Source organism: Loxodonta africana, chromosome 19 (genome assembly GCF_030014295.1).
Source record: "Loxodonta africana isolate mLoxAfr1 chromosome 19, mLoxAfr1.hap2, whole genome shotgun sequence".
In the NCBI taxonomy this organism is placed as follows: Eukaryota; Metazoa; Chordata; class Mammalia; order Proboscidea; family Elephantidae; genus Loxodonta; species Loxodonta africana.
The window spans coordinates 37,542,146-37,564,200 of NC_087360.1; positions in this window are offsets into that span (position 1 = coordinate 37,542,146).

Genomic DNA, 22,055 nt, shown 5'->3' on the forward strand with positions numbered 1-22,055 from the left:
CTTAAACTTCACCCTTTCCCTAAACTAAAGCTAAATCTAACTTTAATCCTAAAGCTGACCTTACCATTAACCCAAACACCTAACCGTACCCTAACACTAAGCCTAACCCTAAAAAAAAACCCTAAAACTAACCCTAAAGTTCACCCAAAAAACAAACCCTAACCCTAACCATCAGCCTCAAACTAAACTTCACCCTAAATCTAAGCCTAACCCTAAACCTAAAACTGAACCAAACCCTGAACTATCCCCTAACTCTAGCCGTAACCCTAACTCTAACTCTAACCATAACCGGAACACCCTAAAACATCAGCTTAACTGTCAACCTAACAATAACCCTCACACGAACCCCTAACCCTTTCCCTAACCCTAACCCTATCTATCATCCTAACCCTAACCCTGACCTAAACCTAGCCCTTACCCTAACCCTAAACTTAACCCTAACCTTAACTGGACCCTAACCCTAACCCTAAACCTAACAATAACTCTAAACCTGACCCTAACCCTAAACCTAGCACTAACTCTAATTCTAAACCTAAACCTAACCTAACCCTCCCCCTTACCGTAAACCTAGCCTTAACCCTAACGTTACCCCACCCTAACCCTAAACCTAAATCTCACCTTAACACTAAACTTTACCCTAACCATCACAATTAACTGAAACTTCACCCTAACCCTAAGCCTAACTCTAACTCTAAACCTAACCGTAACAATTACCCTAAACCCTCCCCTTAACTGTAAACCTAACCCTAACCCTCACCCTAACCCTTAACGTATCCCCAACCCTAAACCTAACGCTACCCCCAAACTTATCCCCAACCTTAACACTAATACGAACAGTAACCCTAATCTAACCCTAACCCTAACATGAACCCTAAACTGAACAATACCCTAACCATAAACCAAACCCTAACAGCCTAAACCTAATGTTTAACACTATCTATAATCCTAACCCTTATCCTAACTTTACACTAACCCTAAACCTAAACCTAAACCGAACACGAAACCTAACTCCTAAACCTAACCCGAACCCTAAACCTAACCTTAACACTAACCTGAACACAAACTCAAACTCTAGCCATAACCATAAGAATAACCCTCACCCTATCCTGAACTTCATCCAAACCTTAACTTTAACCTTAACTGGAAACCGAAACCTAACCCTAAACTTAAACCTAACTCTAACGCTAGTCCATCCGTAACCCTAAACCTAACCCTTACAATAACCCTGAACCTAACCCTAAACCTCATCCTAACCCTAGACCTAATCCTAAGCCTAACCCTAACTCGAACCTTGACCCTAAACAGAACACTAACACTAACCCTCAGCCTGGACATAAACCTAAATCTTACCCTACTCCTAACCCTAACCCTAACCCTAACCCTAACTCTAACCCTAATGGTAACACTTACCTAAACCCTCAACTAACTGTAAAACTAACCGTAACCCTCACCCTAAACCCTAACCGCATCCCCCAACCCTAAACCTAATGCTATCCGGAACCCTAATACTAACCTGAAACCCCTGAGCCCTAACGATAACCCTAACAATAGCCCAAACCCTAACCCCTAACACCAAAGTCTATCCGAAACCTTAACCCTAACTCTCACCCTAACTCTACCACTAACACGAAACCTAATCATAAACCTAACCTTAATCCTAAACCAAACCAGCCATGACCGGGACCACAATGCCTAACCGGAACCCTCACATAAACCCTAACCCTGAACTACACCTCTAACCCCTAACACCTTACCATAACCATAATCCTAAGCCTACCCAAACCTAACGCTAAACCTAACACTCACCCCAACCACAACGCTTAAAACAAACCGTAACCCTAAGCCTAACCGTGACACTAAACTTAACCCTAACCTAAAATCTAACCTTAACCCTAAAACTAAACAGAACCTGTAAACTTAACCCTAACCCTAAACATAACCTTAACACTAACCTGAAAACGAACCCAAAACTTAGCCATAACCCTAACCCTCACCCTATCTTAAACTTCACCCTATCCCTAAACTAAAGCTAAATCTAACTTTAATCCTAAAGCTGACCCTACCATTAACCTAAACACCTAACCGTACCCTAACACTTAACCTAACCCTTAAAAAAAAATCCCTAAACCTAACCCGAAAGTTAACCCAAAAAACAAACCCTAACCCTAACCATCTGCCTCAAACTAAACTTCACCCTAAATCTAAGCCTAACCCTAAACCTAAAACTGAACCAAACCCTGAACTATCCCCTAACTCTAGCCGTAACCCTAACCCTAACTCTAACCCTAACCCTAACCGGAACACCCTAACACATCAGCTTAACTGTCAACCTAACACTAACCCTCACATGAACCCCTAACCCTTTCCCTAACCCTAACCCTATCTATCATCCTAACCTTAACCCTGACCTAAACCTAACCCTTACCCTAACCCTAAACTTAACCCTAACCTTAACTGGACCCTAACCCTAACCCTAAACCTAACAATAACTCTAAACCTGACCCTAACCCTAAGCCTAGCACTAACTCTTATTCTAAACCTAAACCTAACCTAACCCTCCCCCTTACCATAAACTTAGCCTTAACCCTAACGTTACCCCACCCTAACCCTAAACCTAAATCTCACCTTAACACTAAACTTTACCCTAACCCTCACAATTAACTGAAACTTCACCCTAACCCTAAGCCTAACTCTAACTCTCACCCTAACCATAACATTTACCCTAAACCCTCACCTTAACTGTAAACCTAACCCTAACCCTCACCCTAACCCTTAACGTATCCCCAACCCTAAACCTAACGCTACCCTCAACCTTATCCCCAACCTTAACACTAATACGAACAGTAACCCTAATCTAACCCTAACCCTAACATGAACCCTAAACTGAACAATACCCTAACCATAAACCAAACCCTAACAGCCTAAACCTAATGTTTAACACTATCTATAATCCTAACCCTTATCCTAACTTTACACTAACCCTAAACCTAAACCTAACCGAACACGAAACCTAACCCCTAAACCTAACCCGAACCCTAAACCTAACCTTAACACTAACCTGAACACAAACTCAAACTCTAGCCGTAACCATAAAAATAACCCTCACCCTATCCTGAACTTCATCCAAACCTTAACTTTAACCTTAACTGGAAACCGAAACCTAACCCTAAACTTAAACCTAACTCTAACGCTAGTCCATCTGTAACCCTAAACCTAACCCTTACAATAACCCTGAACCTAACCCTAAACCTCATCCTAACCCTAGACCTAATCCTAAGCCTAACCCTAACTCGAAACTTGACCCTAAACAGAACACTAACACTAACCCTAAGCCTGGACATAAACCTAAATCTTACCCTACTCCTAACCCTAACCCTAAACCTAACCCTAACTCTAACCCTAATGGTAACACTTACCTAAACCCTCAACTAACTGTAAATCTAACGGTAACCCTCACCCTAAACCCTAACCGCATCCCCCAACCCTAAACCTAACGCTATCCGAAACCCTAATACTAACCTGAAACCCCTGAGCCCTAACGATAACCCTAACAATAGCCCAAACCCTAACCCCTAACACCAAAGTCTATCCGAAACCTTAACCCTAACTCTCACCCTAACTCTACCACTAACACGAAACCTAATCATAAACCTAACCTTAATCCTAAACCAAACCAGCCATGACCGGGACCACAATGCCTAACCGGAACCCTCACATAAACCCTAACCTTAAACTACACCTCTAACCCCTAACACCTTACCATGACCATAATCCTAAGCCTACCCAAACCTAACGCTAAACCTAACACCCCAACCACAACTCTTAAAACAAACCGTAACCCTAAGCCTAACCGTGACACTAAACTTAACCCTAACCTGAAATCTAACCTTAACCCTAAAACTAAACAGAACCTGTAAACTTAACCCTAACCCTAAACATAACCTTAACACTAACCTGAAAACGAACCCCAAACTTAGCCATAACCCTAATCCTCACCCTGTCTTAAACTTCACCCTATCCCTAAACTAAAGCTAAATCTAACTTTAATCCTAAAGCTGACCTTACCATTAACCCAAACACCTAACCGTACCCTAACACTTAGCCTTACCCTAAAAAAAAACCCTAATACTAACCCTAAAGTTCACCCAAAAAACAAACCCTAACCCTAACCATCAGCCTCAAACTAAACTTCACCCTGAATCTAAGCCTAACCCTAAACCTAAAACTGAACCAAACCCTGAACTATCCCCTAACTCTAGCCGTAACCCTAACTCTAACTCTAACCCTAACCCTAACCGGAACACCCTAAAACATCAGCTTAACTGTCAACCTAACACTAACCCTCACACGAACCCCTAACCCTTTCCCTAACCCTAACCCTATCTATCATCCTAACCCTAACCCTGACCTAAACCTAGCCCTTACCCTAACCCTAAACTTAACCCTAACCTTAACTGGACCCTAACCCTAACCCTAAACCTAACAATAACTCTAAACCTGACCCTAACCCTAAACCTAGCACTAACTCTAATTCTAAACCTAAACCTAACCTAACCCTCCCCCTTACCGTAAACCTACCCTTAACCCTAACGTTACCCCACCCTAACCCTAAACCTAAATCTCACCTTAACACTAAACTTTACCCTAACCCTCACAATTAACTGAAACTTCACCCTAACCCTAAGCCTAACTCTAACTCTAACCCTAATCATAACAATTACCCTAAAACCCTCCCCTTAACTGTAAACCTAACCCTAACCCTCACCCTAACCCTTAACGTATCCCCAACCCTAAACCTAACGCTACCCCCAACCTTATCCCCAACCTTAACACTAATAAGAACAGTAACCCTAATCTAACCCTAACCCTAACATGAACCCTAAACTGAACAATACCCTAACCATAAACCAAACCCTAACAGCCTAAACCTAATGTTTAACACTATCTATAATCCTAACCCTTATCCTAACTTCACACTAACCCTAAACCTAAACCGAACACGAAACGTAACCCCTAAACCTAACCCGAACCCTAAACCTAACCTTAACACTAACCTGAAAACAAACTCAAACTCTAGCCGTAACCATAAAAATAACCCTCACCCCATCCTGAACTTCATCCAAACCTTAACTTTAACCTTAACTGGAAACCGAAACCTAACCCTAAACTTAAACCTAACTCTAACGCTAGTCCATCTGTAACCCTAAACCTAACCCTTACAATAACCCTGAACCTAACCCTAAACCTCATCCTAACCCTAGACCTAATCCTAAGCCTAACCCTAACTCGAACCTTGACCCTAAACAGAACACTAACACTAACCCTAAGCCTGGACATAAACCTAAATCTTACCCTACTCCTAACCCTAACCCTAAACCTAACCCTAACTCTAACCCTAATGGTAACACTTACCTAAACCCTCAACTAACTGTAAAACTAACTGTAACCCTCACCCTAAACCCTAACCGCATCCCCCAACCCTAAACCTAATGCTATCCGGAACCCTAATACTAATCTGAAACCCCTGAGCCCTAACGATAACCCTAACAATAGCCCAAACCCTAACCCCTAACACCAAAGTCTATCCGAAACCTTAACCCTAACTCTCACCCTAACTCTACCACTAACACGAAACCTAATCATAAACCTAACCTTAATCCTAAACCAAACCAGCCATGACCGGGACCATAATGCCTAACCGGAACCCTCACATAAACCCTAACCCTAAACTACACCTCTAACCCCTAACACCTTACCATGACCATAATCCTAAGCCTACCCAAACCTAACGCTAAACCTAACACCCCAACCACAACTCTTAAAACAAACAGTAACCCTAAGCCTAACTGTGACAATAAACTTAACCCTAACCTAAAATCTAACCTTAACCCTAAAACTAAACAGAACCTGTAAACTTAACCCTAACCCTAAACATAACCTTAACACTAACCTGAAAACGAACCCAAAACTTAGCCATAACCCTAACCCTCACCCTGTCTTAAACTTCACCCTTTCCCTAAACTAAAGCTAAATCTAACTTTAATCCTAAAGCTGACCTTACCATTAACCCAAACACCTAACCGTACCCTAACACTAAGCCTAACCCTAAAAAAAAACCCTAAAACTAACCCTAAAGTTCACCCAAAAAACAAACCCTAACCCTAACCATCAGCCTCAAACTAAACTTCACCCTAAATCTAAGCCTAACCCTAAACCTAAAACTGAACCAAACCCTGAACTATCCCCTAACTCTAGCCGTAACCCTAACCCTAACTCTAACCATAACCGGAACACCCTAAAACATCAGCTTAACTGTCAACCTAACAATAACCCTCACACGAACCCCTAACCCTTTCCCTAACCCTAACCCTATCTATCATCCTAACCCTAACCCTGACCTAAACCTAGCCCTTACCCTAACCCTAAACTTAACCCTAACCTTAACTGGACCCTAACCCTAACCCTAAACCTAACAATAACTCTAAACCTGACCCTAACCCTAAACCTAGCACTAACTCTAATTCTAAACCTAAACCTAACCTAACCCTCCCCCTTACCGTAAACCTAGCCTTAACCCTAACGTTACCCCACCCTAACCCTAAACCTAAATCTCACCTTAACACTAAACTTTACCCTAACCATCACAATTAACTGAAACTTCACCCTAACCCTAAGCCTAACTCTAACTCTAAACCTAACCGTAACAATTACCCTAAACCCTCCCCTTAACTGTAAACCTAACCCTAACCCTCACCCTAACCCTTAACGTATCCCCAACCCTAAACCTAACGCTACCCCCAAACTTATCCCCAACCTTAACACTAATACGAACAGTAACCCTAATCTAACCCTCACCCGAACGTTAACCCTAAACTGAACAATACCCTAACCATAAACCAGACCCTAACAGCCTAAACCTAATGTTTAACACTATCTATAATCCTAACCCTTATCCTAACTTTACACTAACCCTAAACCTAAACCTAAACCGAACACGAAACGTAACCCCTAAACCTAACCCGAACCCTAAACCTAACCTTAACACTAACCTGAACACAAACTCAAACTCTAGCCGTAACCATAAAAATAACCTTCACCCTATCCTGAACTTCATCCAAACCTTAACTTTAACCTTAACTGGAAACCTAAACCTAACCCTAAACTTAAACCTAACTCTAACGCTAGTCCATCTGTAACCCTAAACCTAACCCTTACAATAACCCTGAACCTAACCCTAAACCTCATCCTAACCCTAGACCTAATCCTAAGCCTAACCCTAACTCGAACCTTGACCCTAAACAGAACACTAACAATAACCCTAAGCCTGGACATAAACCTAAATCTTACCCTACTCCTAACCCTAAGCCTAAAACTAACCCTAACACTAACCCTAATGGTAACACTTACCTAAACCCTCAACTAACTGTAAAACTAACCGTAACCCTCACCCTAAACACTAACCGCATCCCCCAACCCTAAACCTAATGCTATCCGGAACCCTAATACTAACCTGAAACCCCTGAGCCCTAACGATAACCCTAACAATAGCCCAAAGCCTAACCCCTAACACCAAAGTCTATCCGAAACCTTAACCCTAACTCTCACCCTAACTCTACCACTAACACGAAACCTAATCATAAACCTAACCTTAATCCTAAACCAAACCAGCCATGACCGGGACCACAATGCCTAACCGGAACCCTCACATAAACCCTAACCCTGAACTACACGTCTAACCCCTAACACCTTACCATAACCATAATCCTAAGCCTACCCAAACCTAACGCTAAACCTAACACTCACCCCAACCACAACGCTTAAAACAAACCGTAACCCTAAGCCTAACCGTGACACTAAACTTAACCCTAACCTAAAATCTAACCCTAACCCTAAAACTAAACAGAACCTGTAAACTTAACCCTAACCCTAAACATAACCTTAACACTAACCTGAAAACGAACCCAAAACTTAGCCATAACCCTAACCCTCACCCTATCTTAAACTTCACCCTATCCCTAAACTAAAGCTAAATCTAACTTTAATCCTAAAGCTGACCCTACCATTAACCTAAACACCTAACCGTACCCTAACACTTAACCTAACCCTTAAAAAAAAAATCCCTAAAACTAACCCTAAACTTAACCCAAAAAACAAACCCTAACCCTAACCATCCGCCTCAAACTAAACTTCACCCTAAATCTAAGCCTAACCCTAAACCTAAAACTGAACCAAACCCTGAACTATCCCCTAACTCTAGCCGTAACCCTAACCCTAACTCTAACCCTAACCCTAACCGAAACACCCTAAAACATCAGCTTAACTGTCAACCTAACACTAACCCTCACACGAACCCCTAACCCTTTCCCTAACCCTAACCCTATCTATCATCCTAACCTTAACCCTGACCTAAACCTAACCCTTACCCTAACCCTAAACTTAACCCTAACCTTAACTGGACCCTAACCCTAACCCTAAACCTAACAATAACTCTAAACCTGACCCTAACCCTAAACCTAGCACTAACTCTTATTCTAAACCTAAACCTAACCTAACCCTCCCCCTTACCATAAACCTAGCCTTAACCCTAACGTTACCCCACCCTAACCCTAAACCTAAATCTCACCTTAACACTAAACTTTACCCTAACCCTCACAATTAACTGAAACTTCACCCTAACCCTAAGCCTAACTCTAACTCTCACCCTAACCATAACAATTACCCTAAACCCTCACCTTAACTGTAAACCTAACCCTAACCCTCACCCTAACCCTTAACGTATCCCCAACCCTAAACCTAACGCTACCCTCAACCTTATCCCCAACCTTAACACTAATACGAACAGTAACCCTAATCTAACCCTAACCCTAACATGAACCCTAAACTGAACAATACCCTAACCATAAACCAAACCCTAATAGCCTAAACCTAATGTTTAACACTATCTATAATCCTAACCCTTATCCTAACTTTACACTAACCCTAAACCTAAACCTAAACCGAACACGAAACCTAACCCCTAAACCTAACCCGAACCCTAAACCTAACCTTAACACTAACCTGAACACAAACTCAAACTCTAGCCGTAACCATAAAAATAACCCTCACCCTATCCTGAACTTCATCCAAACCTTAACTTTAACCTTAACTGGAAACCTAAACCTAACCCTAAACTTAAACCTAACTCTAACGCTAGTCCATCTGTAACCCTAAACCTAACCCTTACAATAACCCTGAACCTAACCCTAAACCTCATCCTAACCCTAGACCTAATCCTAAGCCTAACCCTAACTCGAACCTTGACCCTAAACAGAACACTAACAATAACCCTAAGCCTGGACATAAACCTAAATCTTACCCTACTCCTAACCCTAAGCCTAAAACTAACCCTAACACTAACCCTAATGGTAACACTTACCTAAACCCTCAACTAACTGTAAAACTAACCGTAACCCTCACCCTAAACACTAACCGCATCCCCCAACCCTAAACCTAATGCTATCCGGAACCCTAATACTAACCTGAAACCCCTGAGCCCTAACGATAACCCTAACAATAGCCCAAAGCCTAACCCCTAACACCAAAGTCTATCCGAAACCTTAACCCTAACTCTCACCCTAACTCTACCACTAACACGAAACCTAATCATAAACCTAACCTTAATCCTAAACCAAACCAGCCATGACCGGGACCACAATGCCTAACCGGAACCCTCACATAAACCCTAACCCTGAACTACACGTCTAACCCCTAACACCTTACCATAACCATAATCCTAAGCCTACCCAAACCTAACGCTAAACCTAACACTCACCCCAACCACAACGCTTAAAACAAACCGTAACCCTAAGCCTAACCGTGACACTAAACTTAACCCTAACCTAAAATCTAACCCTAACCCTAAAACTAAACAGAACCTGTAAACTTAACCCTAACCCTAAACATAACCTTAACACTAACCTGAAAACGAACCCAAAACTTAGCCATAACCCTAACCCTCACCCTATCTTAAACTTCACCCTATCCCTAAACTAAAGCTAAATCTAACTTTAATCCTAAAGCTGACCCTACCATTAACCTAAACACCTAACCGTACCCTAACACTTAACCTAACCCTTAAAAAAAAATCCCTAAAACTAACCCTAAACTTAACCCAAAAAACAAACCCTAACCCTAACCATCCGCCTCAAACTAAACTTCACCCTAAATCTAAGCCTAACCCTAAACCTAAAACTGAACCAAACCCTGAACTATCCCCTAACTCTAGCCGTAACCCTAACCCTAACTCTAACCCTAACCCTAACCGAAACACCCTAAAACATCAGCTTAACTGTCAACCTAACACTAACCCTCACACGAACCCCTAACCCTTTCCCTAACCCTAACCCTATCTATCATCCTAACCTTAACCCTGACCTAAACCTAACCCTTACCCTAACCCTAAACTTAACCCTAACCTTAACTGGACCCTAACCCTAACCCTAAACCTAACAATAACTCTAAACCTGACCCTAACCCTAAACCTAGCACTAACTCTTATTCTAAACCTAAACCTAACCTAACCCTCCCCCTTACCATAAACCTAGCCTTAACCCTAACGTTACCCCACCCTAACCCTAAACCTAAATCTCACCTTAACACTAAACTTTACCCTAACCCTCACAATTAACTGAAACTTCACCCTAACCCTAAGCCTAACTCTAACTCTCACCCTAACCATAACAATTACCCTAAACCCTCACCTTAACTGTAAACCTAACCCTAACCCTCACCCTAACCCTTAACGTATCCCCAACCCTAAACCTAACGCTACCCTCAACCTTATCCCCAACCTTAACACTAATACGAACAGTAACCCTAATCTAACCCTAACCCTAACATGAACCCTAAACTGAACAATACCCTAACCATAAACCAAACCCTAATAGCCTAAACCTAATGTTTAACACTATCTATAATCCTAACCCTTATCCTAACTTTACACTAACCCTAAACCTAAACCTAAACCGAACACGAAACCTAACCCCTAAACCTAACCCGAACCCTAAACCTAACCTTAACACTAACCTGAACACAAACTCAAACTCTAGCCGTAACCATAAAAATAACCCTCACCCTATCCTGAACTTCATCCAAACCTTAACTTTAACCTTAACTGGAAACCGAAACCTAACCCTAAACTTAAACCTAACTCTAACGCTAGTCCATCTGTAACCCTAAACCTAACCCTTACAATAACCCTGAACCTAACCCTAAACCTCATCCTAACCCTAGACCTAATCCTAAGCCTAACCCTAACTCGAACCTTGACCCTAAACAGAACACTAACAATAACCCTAAGCCTGGACATAAACCTAAATCTTACCCTACTCCTAACCCTAAGCCTAAAACTAACCCTAACACTAACCCTAATGGTAACACTTACCTAAACCCTCAACTAACTGTAAAACTAACCGTAACCCTCACCCTAAACACTAACCGCATCCCCCAACCCTAAACCTAATGCTATCCGGAACCCTAATACTAACCTGAAACCCCTGAGCCCTAACGATAACCCTAACAATAGCCCAAAGCCTAACCCCTAACACCAAAGTCTATCCGAAACCTTAACCCTAACTCTCACCCTAACTCTACCACTAACACGAAACCTAATCATAAACCTAACCTTAATCCTAAACCAAACCAGCCATGACCGGGACCACAATGCCTAACCGGAACCCTCACATAAACCCTAACCCTGAACTACACGTCTAACCCCTAACACCTTACCATAACCATAATCCTAAGCCTACCCAAACCTAACGCTAAACCTAACACTCACCCCAACCACAACGCTTAAAACAAACCGTAACCCTAAGCCTAACCGTGACACTAAACTTAACCCTAACCTAAAATCTAACCCTAACCCTAAAACTAAACAGAACCTGTAAACTTAACCCTAACCCTAAACATAACCTTAACACTAACCTGAAAACGAACCCAAAACTTAGCCATAACCCTAACCCTCACCCTATCTTAAACTTCACCCTATCCCTAAACTAAAGCTAAATCTAACTTTAATCCTAAAGCTGACCCTACCATTAACCTAAACACCTAACCGTACCCTAACACTTAACCTAACCCTTAAAAAAAAATCCCTAAAACTAACCCTAAACTTAACCCAAAAAACAAACCCTAACCCTAACCATCCGCCTCAAACTAAACTTCACCCTAAATCTAAGCCTAACCCTAAACCTAAAACTGAACCAAACCCTGAACTATCCCCTAACTCTAGCCGTAACCCTAACCCTAACTCTAACCCTAACCCTAACCGAAACACCCTAAAACATCAGCTTAACTGTCAACCTAACACTAACCCTCACACGAACCCCTAACCCTTTCCCTAACCCTAACCCTATCTATCATCCTAACCTTAACCCTGACCTAAACCTAACCCTTACCCTAACCCTAAACTTAACCCTAACCTTAACTGGACCCTAACCCTAACCCTAAACCTAACAATAACTCTAAACCTGACCCTAACCCTAAACCTAGCACTAACTCTTATTCTAAACCTAAACCTAACCTAACCCTCCCCCTTACCATAAACCTAGCCTTAACCCTAACGTTACCCCACCCTAACCCTAAACCTAAATCTCACCTTAACACTAAACTTTACCCTAACCCTCACAATTAACTGAAACTTCACCCTAACCCTAAGCCTAACTCTAACTCTCACCCTAACCATAACAATTACCCTAAACCCTCACCTTAACTGTAAACCTAACCCTAACCCTCACCCTAACCCTTAACGTATCCCCAACCCTAAACCTAACGCTACCCTCAACCTTATCCCCAACCTTAACACTAATACGAACAGTAACCCTAATCTAACCCTAACCCTAACATGAACCCTAAACTGAACAATACCCTAACCATAAACCAAACCCTAACAGCCTAAACCTAATGTTTAACACTATCTATAATCCTAACCCTTATCCTAACTTTACACTAACCCTAAACCTAAACCTAAACCGAACACGAAACCTAACCCCTAAACCTAACCCGAACCCTAAACCTAACCTTAACACTAACCTGAACACAAACTCAAACTCTAGCCGTAACCATAAAAATAACCCTCACCCTATCCTGAACTTCATCCAAACCTTAACTTTAACCTTAACTGGAAACCGAAACCTAACCCTAAACTTAAACCTAACTCTAACGCTAGTCCATCTGTAACCCTAAACCTAACCCTTACAATAACCCTGAACCTAACCCTAAACCTCATCCTAACCCTAGACCTAATCCTAAGCCTAACCCTAACTCGAACCTTGACCCTAAACAGAACACTAACACTAACCCTCAGCCTGGACATAAACCTAAATCTTACCCTACTCCTAACCCTAACCCTAAACCTAACCCTAACTCTAACCCTAATGGTAACACTTACCTAAACCCTCAACTAACTGTAAATCTAACGGTAACCCTCACCCTAAACCCTAACCGCATCCCCCAACCCTAAACCTAATGCTATCCGGAACCCTAATACTAACCTGAAACCCCTGAGCCCTAACGATAACCCTAACAATAGCCCAAAGCCTAACCCCTAACACCAAAGTCTATCCGAAACCTTAACCCTAACTCTCACCCTAACTCTACCACTAACACGAAACCTAATCATAAACCTAACCTTAATCCTAAACCAAACCAGCCATGACCGGGACCACAATGCCTAACCGGAACCCTCACATAAACCCTAACCTTAAACTACACCTCTAACCCCTAACACCTTACCATAACCATAATCCTAAGCCTACCCAAACCTAACGCTAAACCTAACACCCCAACCACAACTCTTAAAACAAACCGTAACCCTAAGCCTAACCGTGACACTAAACTTAACCCTAACCTATAATCTAACCTTAACCCTAAAACTAAACAGAACCTGTAAACTTAACCCTAACCCTAAACATAACCTTAACACTAACCTGAAAACGAACCCCAAACTTAGCCATAACCCTAATCCTCACCCTGTCTTAAACTTCACCCTATCCCTAAACTAAAGCTAAATCTAACTTTATTCCTAAAGCTGACCTTACCATTAACCCAAACACCTAACCGTACCCTAACACTAAGCCTAACCCTAAAAAATAACCCTAATACTAACCCTAAAGTTCACCCAAAAAACAAAACCTAACCCTAACCATCAGCCTCAAACTAAACTTCACCCTGAATCTAAGCCTAACCCTAAACCTAAAACTGAACCAAACCCTGAACTATCCCCTAACTCTAGCCGTAACCCTAACCCTAACTCTAACCCTAACCCTAACCGGAACACCCTAAAACATCAGCTTAACTGTCAACCTAACACTAACCCTCACACGAACCCCTAACCCTTTCCCTAACCCTAACCCTATCTATCATCCTAACCCTAACCCTGACCTAAACCTAGCCCTTACCCTAACCCTAAACTTAACCCTAACCTTAACTGGACCCTAACCCTAACCCTAAACCTAACAATAACTCTAAACCTGACCCTAACCCTAAACCTAGCACTAACTCTAATTCTAAACCTAAACCTAACCTAACCCTCCCCCTTACCGTAAACCTAGCCTTAACCCTAACGTTACCCCACCCTAACCCTAAACCTAAATCTCACCTTAACACTAAACTTTACCCTAACCCTCACAATTAACTGAAACTTCACCCTAACCCTAAGCCTAACTCTAACTCTAACCCTAATCATAACAATTACCCTAAACCCTCCCCTTAACTGTAAACCTAACCCTAACCCTCACCCTAACCCTTAACGTATCCCCAACCCTAAACCTAACGCTACCCCCAACCTTATCCCCAACCTTAACACTAATACGAACAGTAACCCTAATCTAACCCTAACCCTAACATGAACCCTAAACTGAACAATACCCTAACCATAAACCAAACCCTAACAGCCTAAACCTAATGTTTAACACTATCTATAATCCTAACCCTTATCCTAACTTTACACTAACCCTAAACCTAAACCGAACACGAAACGTAACCCCTAAACCTAACCCGAACCCTAAACCTAACCTTAACACTAACCTGAAAACAAACTCAAACTCTAGCCGTAACCATAAAAATAACCCTCACCCCATCCTGAACTTCATCCAAACCTTAACTTTAACCTTAACTGGAAACCGAAACCTAACCCTAAACTTAAACCTAACTCTAACGCTAGTCCATCTGTAACCCTAAACCTAACCCTTACAATAACCCTGAACCTAACCCTAAACCTCATCCTAACCCTAGACCTAATCCTAAGCCTAACCCTAACTCGAACCTTGACCCTAAACAGAACACTAACACTAACCCTAAGCCTGGACATAAACCTAAATCTTACCCTACTCCTAACCCTAACCCTAAACCTAACCCTAACTCTAACCCTAATGGTAACACTTACCTAAACCCTCAACTAACTGTAAAACTAACCGTAACCCTCACCCTAAACCCTAACCGCATCCCCCAACCCTAAACCTAATGCTATCCGGAACCCTAATACTAACCTGAAACCCCTGAGCCCTAACGATAACCCTAACAATAGCCCAAACCCTAACCCCTAACACCAAAGTCTATCCGAAACCTTAACCCTAACTCTCACCCTAACTCTACCACTAACACGAAACCTAATCATAAACCTAACCTTAATCCTAAACCAAACCAGCCATGACCGGGACCACAATGCCTAACCGGAACCCTCACATAAACCCTAACCCTAAACTACACCTCTAACCCCTAACACCTTACCATGACCATAATCCTAAGCCTACCCAAACCTAACGCTAAACCTAACACCCCAACCACAACTCTTAAAACAAACCGTAACCCTAAGCCTAACTGTGACACGAAACTTAACCCTAACCTAAAATCTAACCTTAACCCTAAAACTAAACAGAACCTGTAAACTTAACCCTAACCCTAAACATAACCTTAACACTAACCTGAAAACGAACCCAAAACTTAGCCATAACCCTAACCCTCACTCTGTCTTAAACTTCACCCTTTCCCTAAACTAAAGCTAAATCTAACTTTAATCCTAAAGCTGACCTTACCATTAACCCAAACACCTAACCGTACCCTAACACTAAGCCTAACCCTAAAAAAAAACCCTAAAACTAACCCTAAAGTTCACCCAAAAAACAAACCCTAACCCTAACCATCAGCCTCAAACTAAACTTCACCCTGAATCTAAGCCTAACCCTAAACCTAAAACTGAACCAAACCCTGAACTATCCCCGAACTCTAGCCGTAACCCTAACCCTAACTCTAACCCTAACCCTAACCGGAACACCCTAAAACATCAGCTTAACTGTCAACCTAACACTAACCCTCACACGAACCCCTAACCCTTTCCCTAACCCTAACCCTATCTATCATCCTAACCCTAACCCTGACCTAAACCTAGCCCTTACCCTAACCCTAAACTTAACCCTAACCTTAACTGGACCCTAACCCTAACCCTAAACCTAACAATAACTCTAAACCTGACCCTAACCCTAAACCTAGCACTAACTCTAATTCTAAACCTAAACCTAACCTAACCCTCCCCCTTACCGTAAACCTAGCCTTAACCCTAACGTTACCCCACCCTAACCCTAAACCTAAATCTCACCTTAACACTAAACTTTACCCTAACCCTCACAATTAACTGAAACTTCACCCTAACCCTAAGCCTAACTCTAACTCTAACCCTAATCATAACAATTACCCTAAACCCTCCCCTTAACTGTAAACCTAACCCTAACCCTCACCCTAACCCTTAACGTATCCCCAACCCTAAACCTAACGCTACCCCCAACCTTATCCCCAACCTTAACACTAATACGAACAGTAACCCTAATCTAACCCTAACCCTAACATGAACCCTAAACTGAACAATACCCTAACCATAAACCAAACCCTAACAGCCTAAACCTAATGTTTAACACTATCTATAATCCTAACCCTTATCCTAACTTTACACTAACCCTAAACCTAAACCGAACACGAAACGTAACCCCTAAACCTAACCCGAACCCTAAACCTAACCTTAACACTAACCTGAAAACAAACTCAAACTCTAGCCGTAACCATAAAAATAACCCTCACCCCATCCTGAACTTCATCCAAACCTTAACTTTAACCTTAACTGGAAACCGAAACCTAACCCTAAACTTAAACCTAACTCTAACGCTAGTCCATCTGTAACCCTAAACCTAACCCTTACAATAACCCTGAACCTAACCCTAAACCTCATCCTAACCCTAGACCTAATCCTAAGCCTAACCCTAACTCGAACCTTGACCCTAAACAGAACACTAACACTAACCCTAAGCCTGGACATAAACCTAAATCTTACCCTACTCCTAACCCTAACCCTAAACCTAACCCTAACTCTAACCCTAATGGTAACACTTACCTAAACCCTCAACTAACTGTAAAACTAACCGTAACCCTCACCCTAAACCCTAACCGCATCCCCCAACCCTAAACCTAATGCTATCCGGAACCCTAATACTAACCTGAAACCCCTGAGCCCTAACGATAACCCTAACAATAGCCCAAACCCTAACCCCTAACACCAAAGTCTATCCGAAACCTTAACCCTAACTCTCACCCTAACTCTACCACTAACACGAAACCTAATCATAAACCTAACCTTAATCCTAAACCAAACCAGCCATGACCGGGACCACAATGCCTAACCGGAACCCTCACATAAACCCTAACCCTAAACTACACCTCTAACCCCTAACACCTTACCATGACCATAATCCTAAGCCTACCCAAACCTAACGCTAAACCTAACACCCCAACCACAACTCTTAAAACAAACCGTAACCCTAAGCCTAACTGTGACACTAAACTTAACCCTAACCTAAAATCTAACCTTAACCCTAAAACTAAACAGAACCTGTAAACTTAACCCTAACCCTAAACATAACCTTAACACTAACCTGAAAACGAACCCAAAACTTAGCCATAACCCTAACCCTCACTCTGTCTTAAACTTCACCCTTTCCCTAAACTAAAGCTAAATCTAACTTTAATCCTAAAGCTGACCTTACCATTAACCCAAACACCTAACCGTACCCTAACACTAAGCCTAACCCTAAAAAAAAACCCTAAAACTAACCCTAAAGTTCACCCAAAAAACAAACCCTAACCCTAACCATCAGCCTCAAACTAAACTTCACCCTGAATCTAAGCCTAACCCTAAACCTAAAACTGAACCAAACCCTGAACTATCCCCGAACTCTAGCCGTAACCCTATCCCTAACTCTAACCATAACCGGAACACCCTAAAACATCAGCTTAACTGTCAACCTAACAATAACCCTCACACGAACCCCTAACCCTTTCCCTAACCTTAACCCTATCTATCATCCTAACCCTAACCCTGACCTAAACCTAGCCCTTACCCTAACCCTAAACTTAACCCTAACCTTAACTGGACCCTAACCGTAACCCTAAACCTAACAATAACTCTAAACCTGACCCTAACCCTAAACCTAGCACTAACTCTAATTCTAAACCTAAACCTAACCTAACCCTCCCCCTTACCGTAAACCTAGCCTTAACCCTAACGTTACCCCACCCTAACCCTAAACCTAAATCTCACCTTAACACTAAACTTTACCCTAACCATCACAATTAACTGAAACTTCACCCTAACCCTAAGCCTAACTCTAACTCTAAACCTAACCGTAACAATTACCCTAAACCCTCCCCTTAACTGTAAACCTAACCCTAACCCTCACCCTAACCCTTAACGTATCCCCAACCCTAAACCTAACGCTACCCCCAAACTTATCCCCAACCTTAACACTAATACGAACAGTAACCCTAATCTAACCCTCACCCGAACGTTAACCCTAAACTGAACAATACCCTAACCATAAACCAGACCCTAACAGCCTAAACCTAACGTTTAACACTATCTATAATCCTAACCCTTATCCTAACTTTACACTAACCCTAAACCTAAACCTAAACCGAACACGAAACGTAACCCCTAAACCTAACCCGAACCCTAAACCTAACCTTAACACTAACCTGAACACAAACTCAAACTCTAGCCGTAACCATAAAAATAACCCTCACCCTATCCTGAACTTCATCCAAACCTTAACTTTAACCTTAACTGGAAACCTAAACCTAACCCTAAACTTAAACCTAACTCTAACGCCAGTCCATCTGTAACCCTAAACCTAACCCTTACAATAACCCTGAACCTAACCCTAAACCGCATTCTAACCCTAGACCTAATCCTAAGCCTAACCCTAACTCGAACCTTGACCCTAAACAGAACACTAACACTAACCCTAAGCCTGGACATAAACCTAAATCTTACCCTACTCCTAACCCTAAGCCTAAAACTAACCCTAACACTACCCCTAATGGTAACACTTACCTAAACCCTCAACTAACTGTAAAACTAACCGTAACCCTCACCCTAAACCCTAACCGCATCCCCCAACCCTAAACCTAATGCTATCCGGAACCCTAATACTAACCTGAAACCCCTGAGCCCTAACGATAACCCTAACAATAGCCCAAACCCTAACCCCTAACACCAAAGTCTATCCGAAACCTTAACCCTAACTCTCACCCTAACTCTACCACTAACACGAAACCTAATCATAAACCTAACCTTAATCCTAAACCAAACCAGCCATGACCGGGACCACAATGCCTAACCGGAACCCTCACATAAACCCTAACCCTGAACTACACGTCTAACCCCTAACACCTTACCATAACCATAATCCTAAGCCTACCCAAACCTAACGCTAAACCTAACACTCACCCCAACCACAACGCTTAAAACAAACCGTAACCCTAAGCCTAACCGTGACACTAAACTTAACCCTAACCTAAAATCTAACCCTAACCCTAAAACTAAACAGAACCTGTAAACTTAACCCTAACCCTAAACATAACCTTAACACTAACCTGAAAACGAACCCCAAACTTAGCCATAACCCTAACCCTCACCCTATCTTAAACTTCACCCTATCCCTAAACTAAAGCTAAATCTAACTTTAATCCTAAAGCTGACCTTACCATTAACCCAAACACCTAACCGTACCCTAACACTAAGCCTAACCCTAAAAAAAAACCCTAAAACTAACCCTAAAGTTCACCCAAAAAACAAACCCTAACCCTAACCATCCGCCTCAAACTAAACTTCACCCTAAATCTAAGCCTAACCCTAAACCTAAAACTGAACCAAACCCTGAACTATCCCCTAACTCTAGCCGTAACCCTAACCCTAACTCTAACCCTAACCCTAACCGGAACACCCTAACACATCAGCTTAACTGTCAACCTAACACTAACCCTCACACGAACCCCTAACCCTTTCCCTAACCCTAACCCTATCTATCATCCTAACCCTAACCCTGACCTAAACCTAGCCCTTACCCTAACCCTAAACTTAACCCTAACCTTAACCGGGCCCTAACCCTAACCCTAAACCTAACAATAACTCTAAACCTGACCCTAACCCTAAACCTAGCACTAACTCTAATTCTAAACCTAAACCTAACCTAACCCTCCCCCTTACCGTAAACCTAGCCTTAACCCTAACGTTACCCCACCCTAACCCTAAACCTAAATCTCACCTTAACACTAAACTTTACCCTAACCCTCACAATTAACTGAAACTTCACCCTAACCCTAAGCCTAACTCTAACCCTAATCATAACAATTACCCTAAACCCTCCCCTTAACTGTAAACCTAACCCTAACCCTCACCCTAACCCTTAACGTATCCCCAACCCTAAACCTAACGCTACCCCCAACCTTATCCCCAACCTTAACACTAATACGAACAGTAACCCTAATCTAACCCTCACCCTAACGTTAACCCTAAACTGAACAATACCCTAACCATAAACCAGACCCTAACAGCCTAAACCTAACGTTTAACACTATCTATAATCCTAACCCTTATCCTAACTTTACACTAACCCTAAACCTAAACTTAAACCGAACACGAAAGGTAACCCCTAAACCTAACCCGAACCCTAAACCTAACCTTAACACTAACCTGAACACAAACTCAAACTCTAGCCGTAACCATAAAAATAACCCTCACCCTATCCTGAACTTCATCCAAACCTTAACTTTAACCTTAACTGGAAACCTAAACCTAACCCTAAACTTAAACCTAACTCTAACTCCAGTCCATCTGTAACCCTAAACCTAATCCTTAGAATAACCCTGAACCTAACCCTAAACCTCATCCTAACCCCAGACCTAATCCTAAGCCTAACCCTAACTCGATCCTTGACCCTAAACAGAACACTAACACTAACCCTAAGCCTGGACATAAACCTAAATCTTACCCTACTCCTAACCCTAAGGCTAAAACTAACCCTAACACTAACCCTAATGGTAACACTTACCTAAACCCTCAACTAACTGTAAAACTAACCGTAACCCTCACCCTAAACCCTAACCGCATCCCCCAACCCTAAACCTAATGCTATCCGGAACCCTAATACTAACCTGAAACCCCTGAGCCCTAACGATAACCCTAACAATAGCCCAAACCCTAACCCCTAACACCAAAGTCTATCCGAAACCTTAACCCTAACTCTCACCCTAACTCTACCACTAACACGAAACCTAATCATAAACCTAACCTTAATCCTAAACCAAACCAGCCATGACCGGGACCACAATGCCTAACCGGAACCCTCACATAAACCCTAACCCTGAACTACACCTCTAACCCCTAACACCTTACCATAACCATAATCCTAAGCCTACCCAAACCTAACGCTAAACCTAACACTCACCCCAACCACAACGCTTAAAACAAACCGTAACCCTAAGCCTAACCGTGACACTAAACTTAACCCTAACCTAAAATCTAACCCTAACCCTAAAACTAAACAGAACCTGTAAACTTAACCCTAACCCTAAACATAACCTTAACACTAACCTGAAAACGAACCCCAAACTTAGCCATAACCCTAACCCTCACCCTATCTTAAACTTCACCCTATCCCTAAACTAAAGCTAAATCTAACTTTAATCCTAAA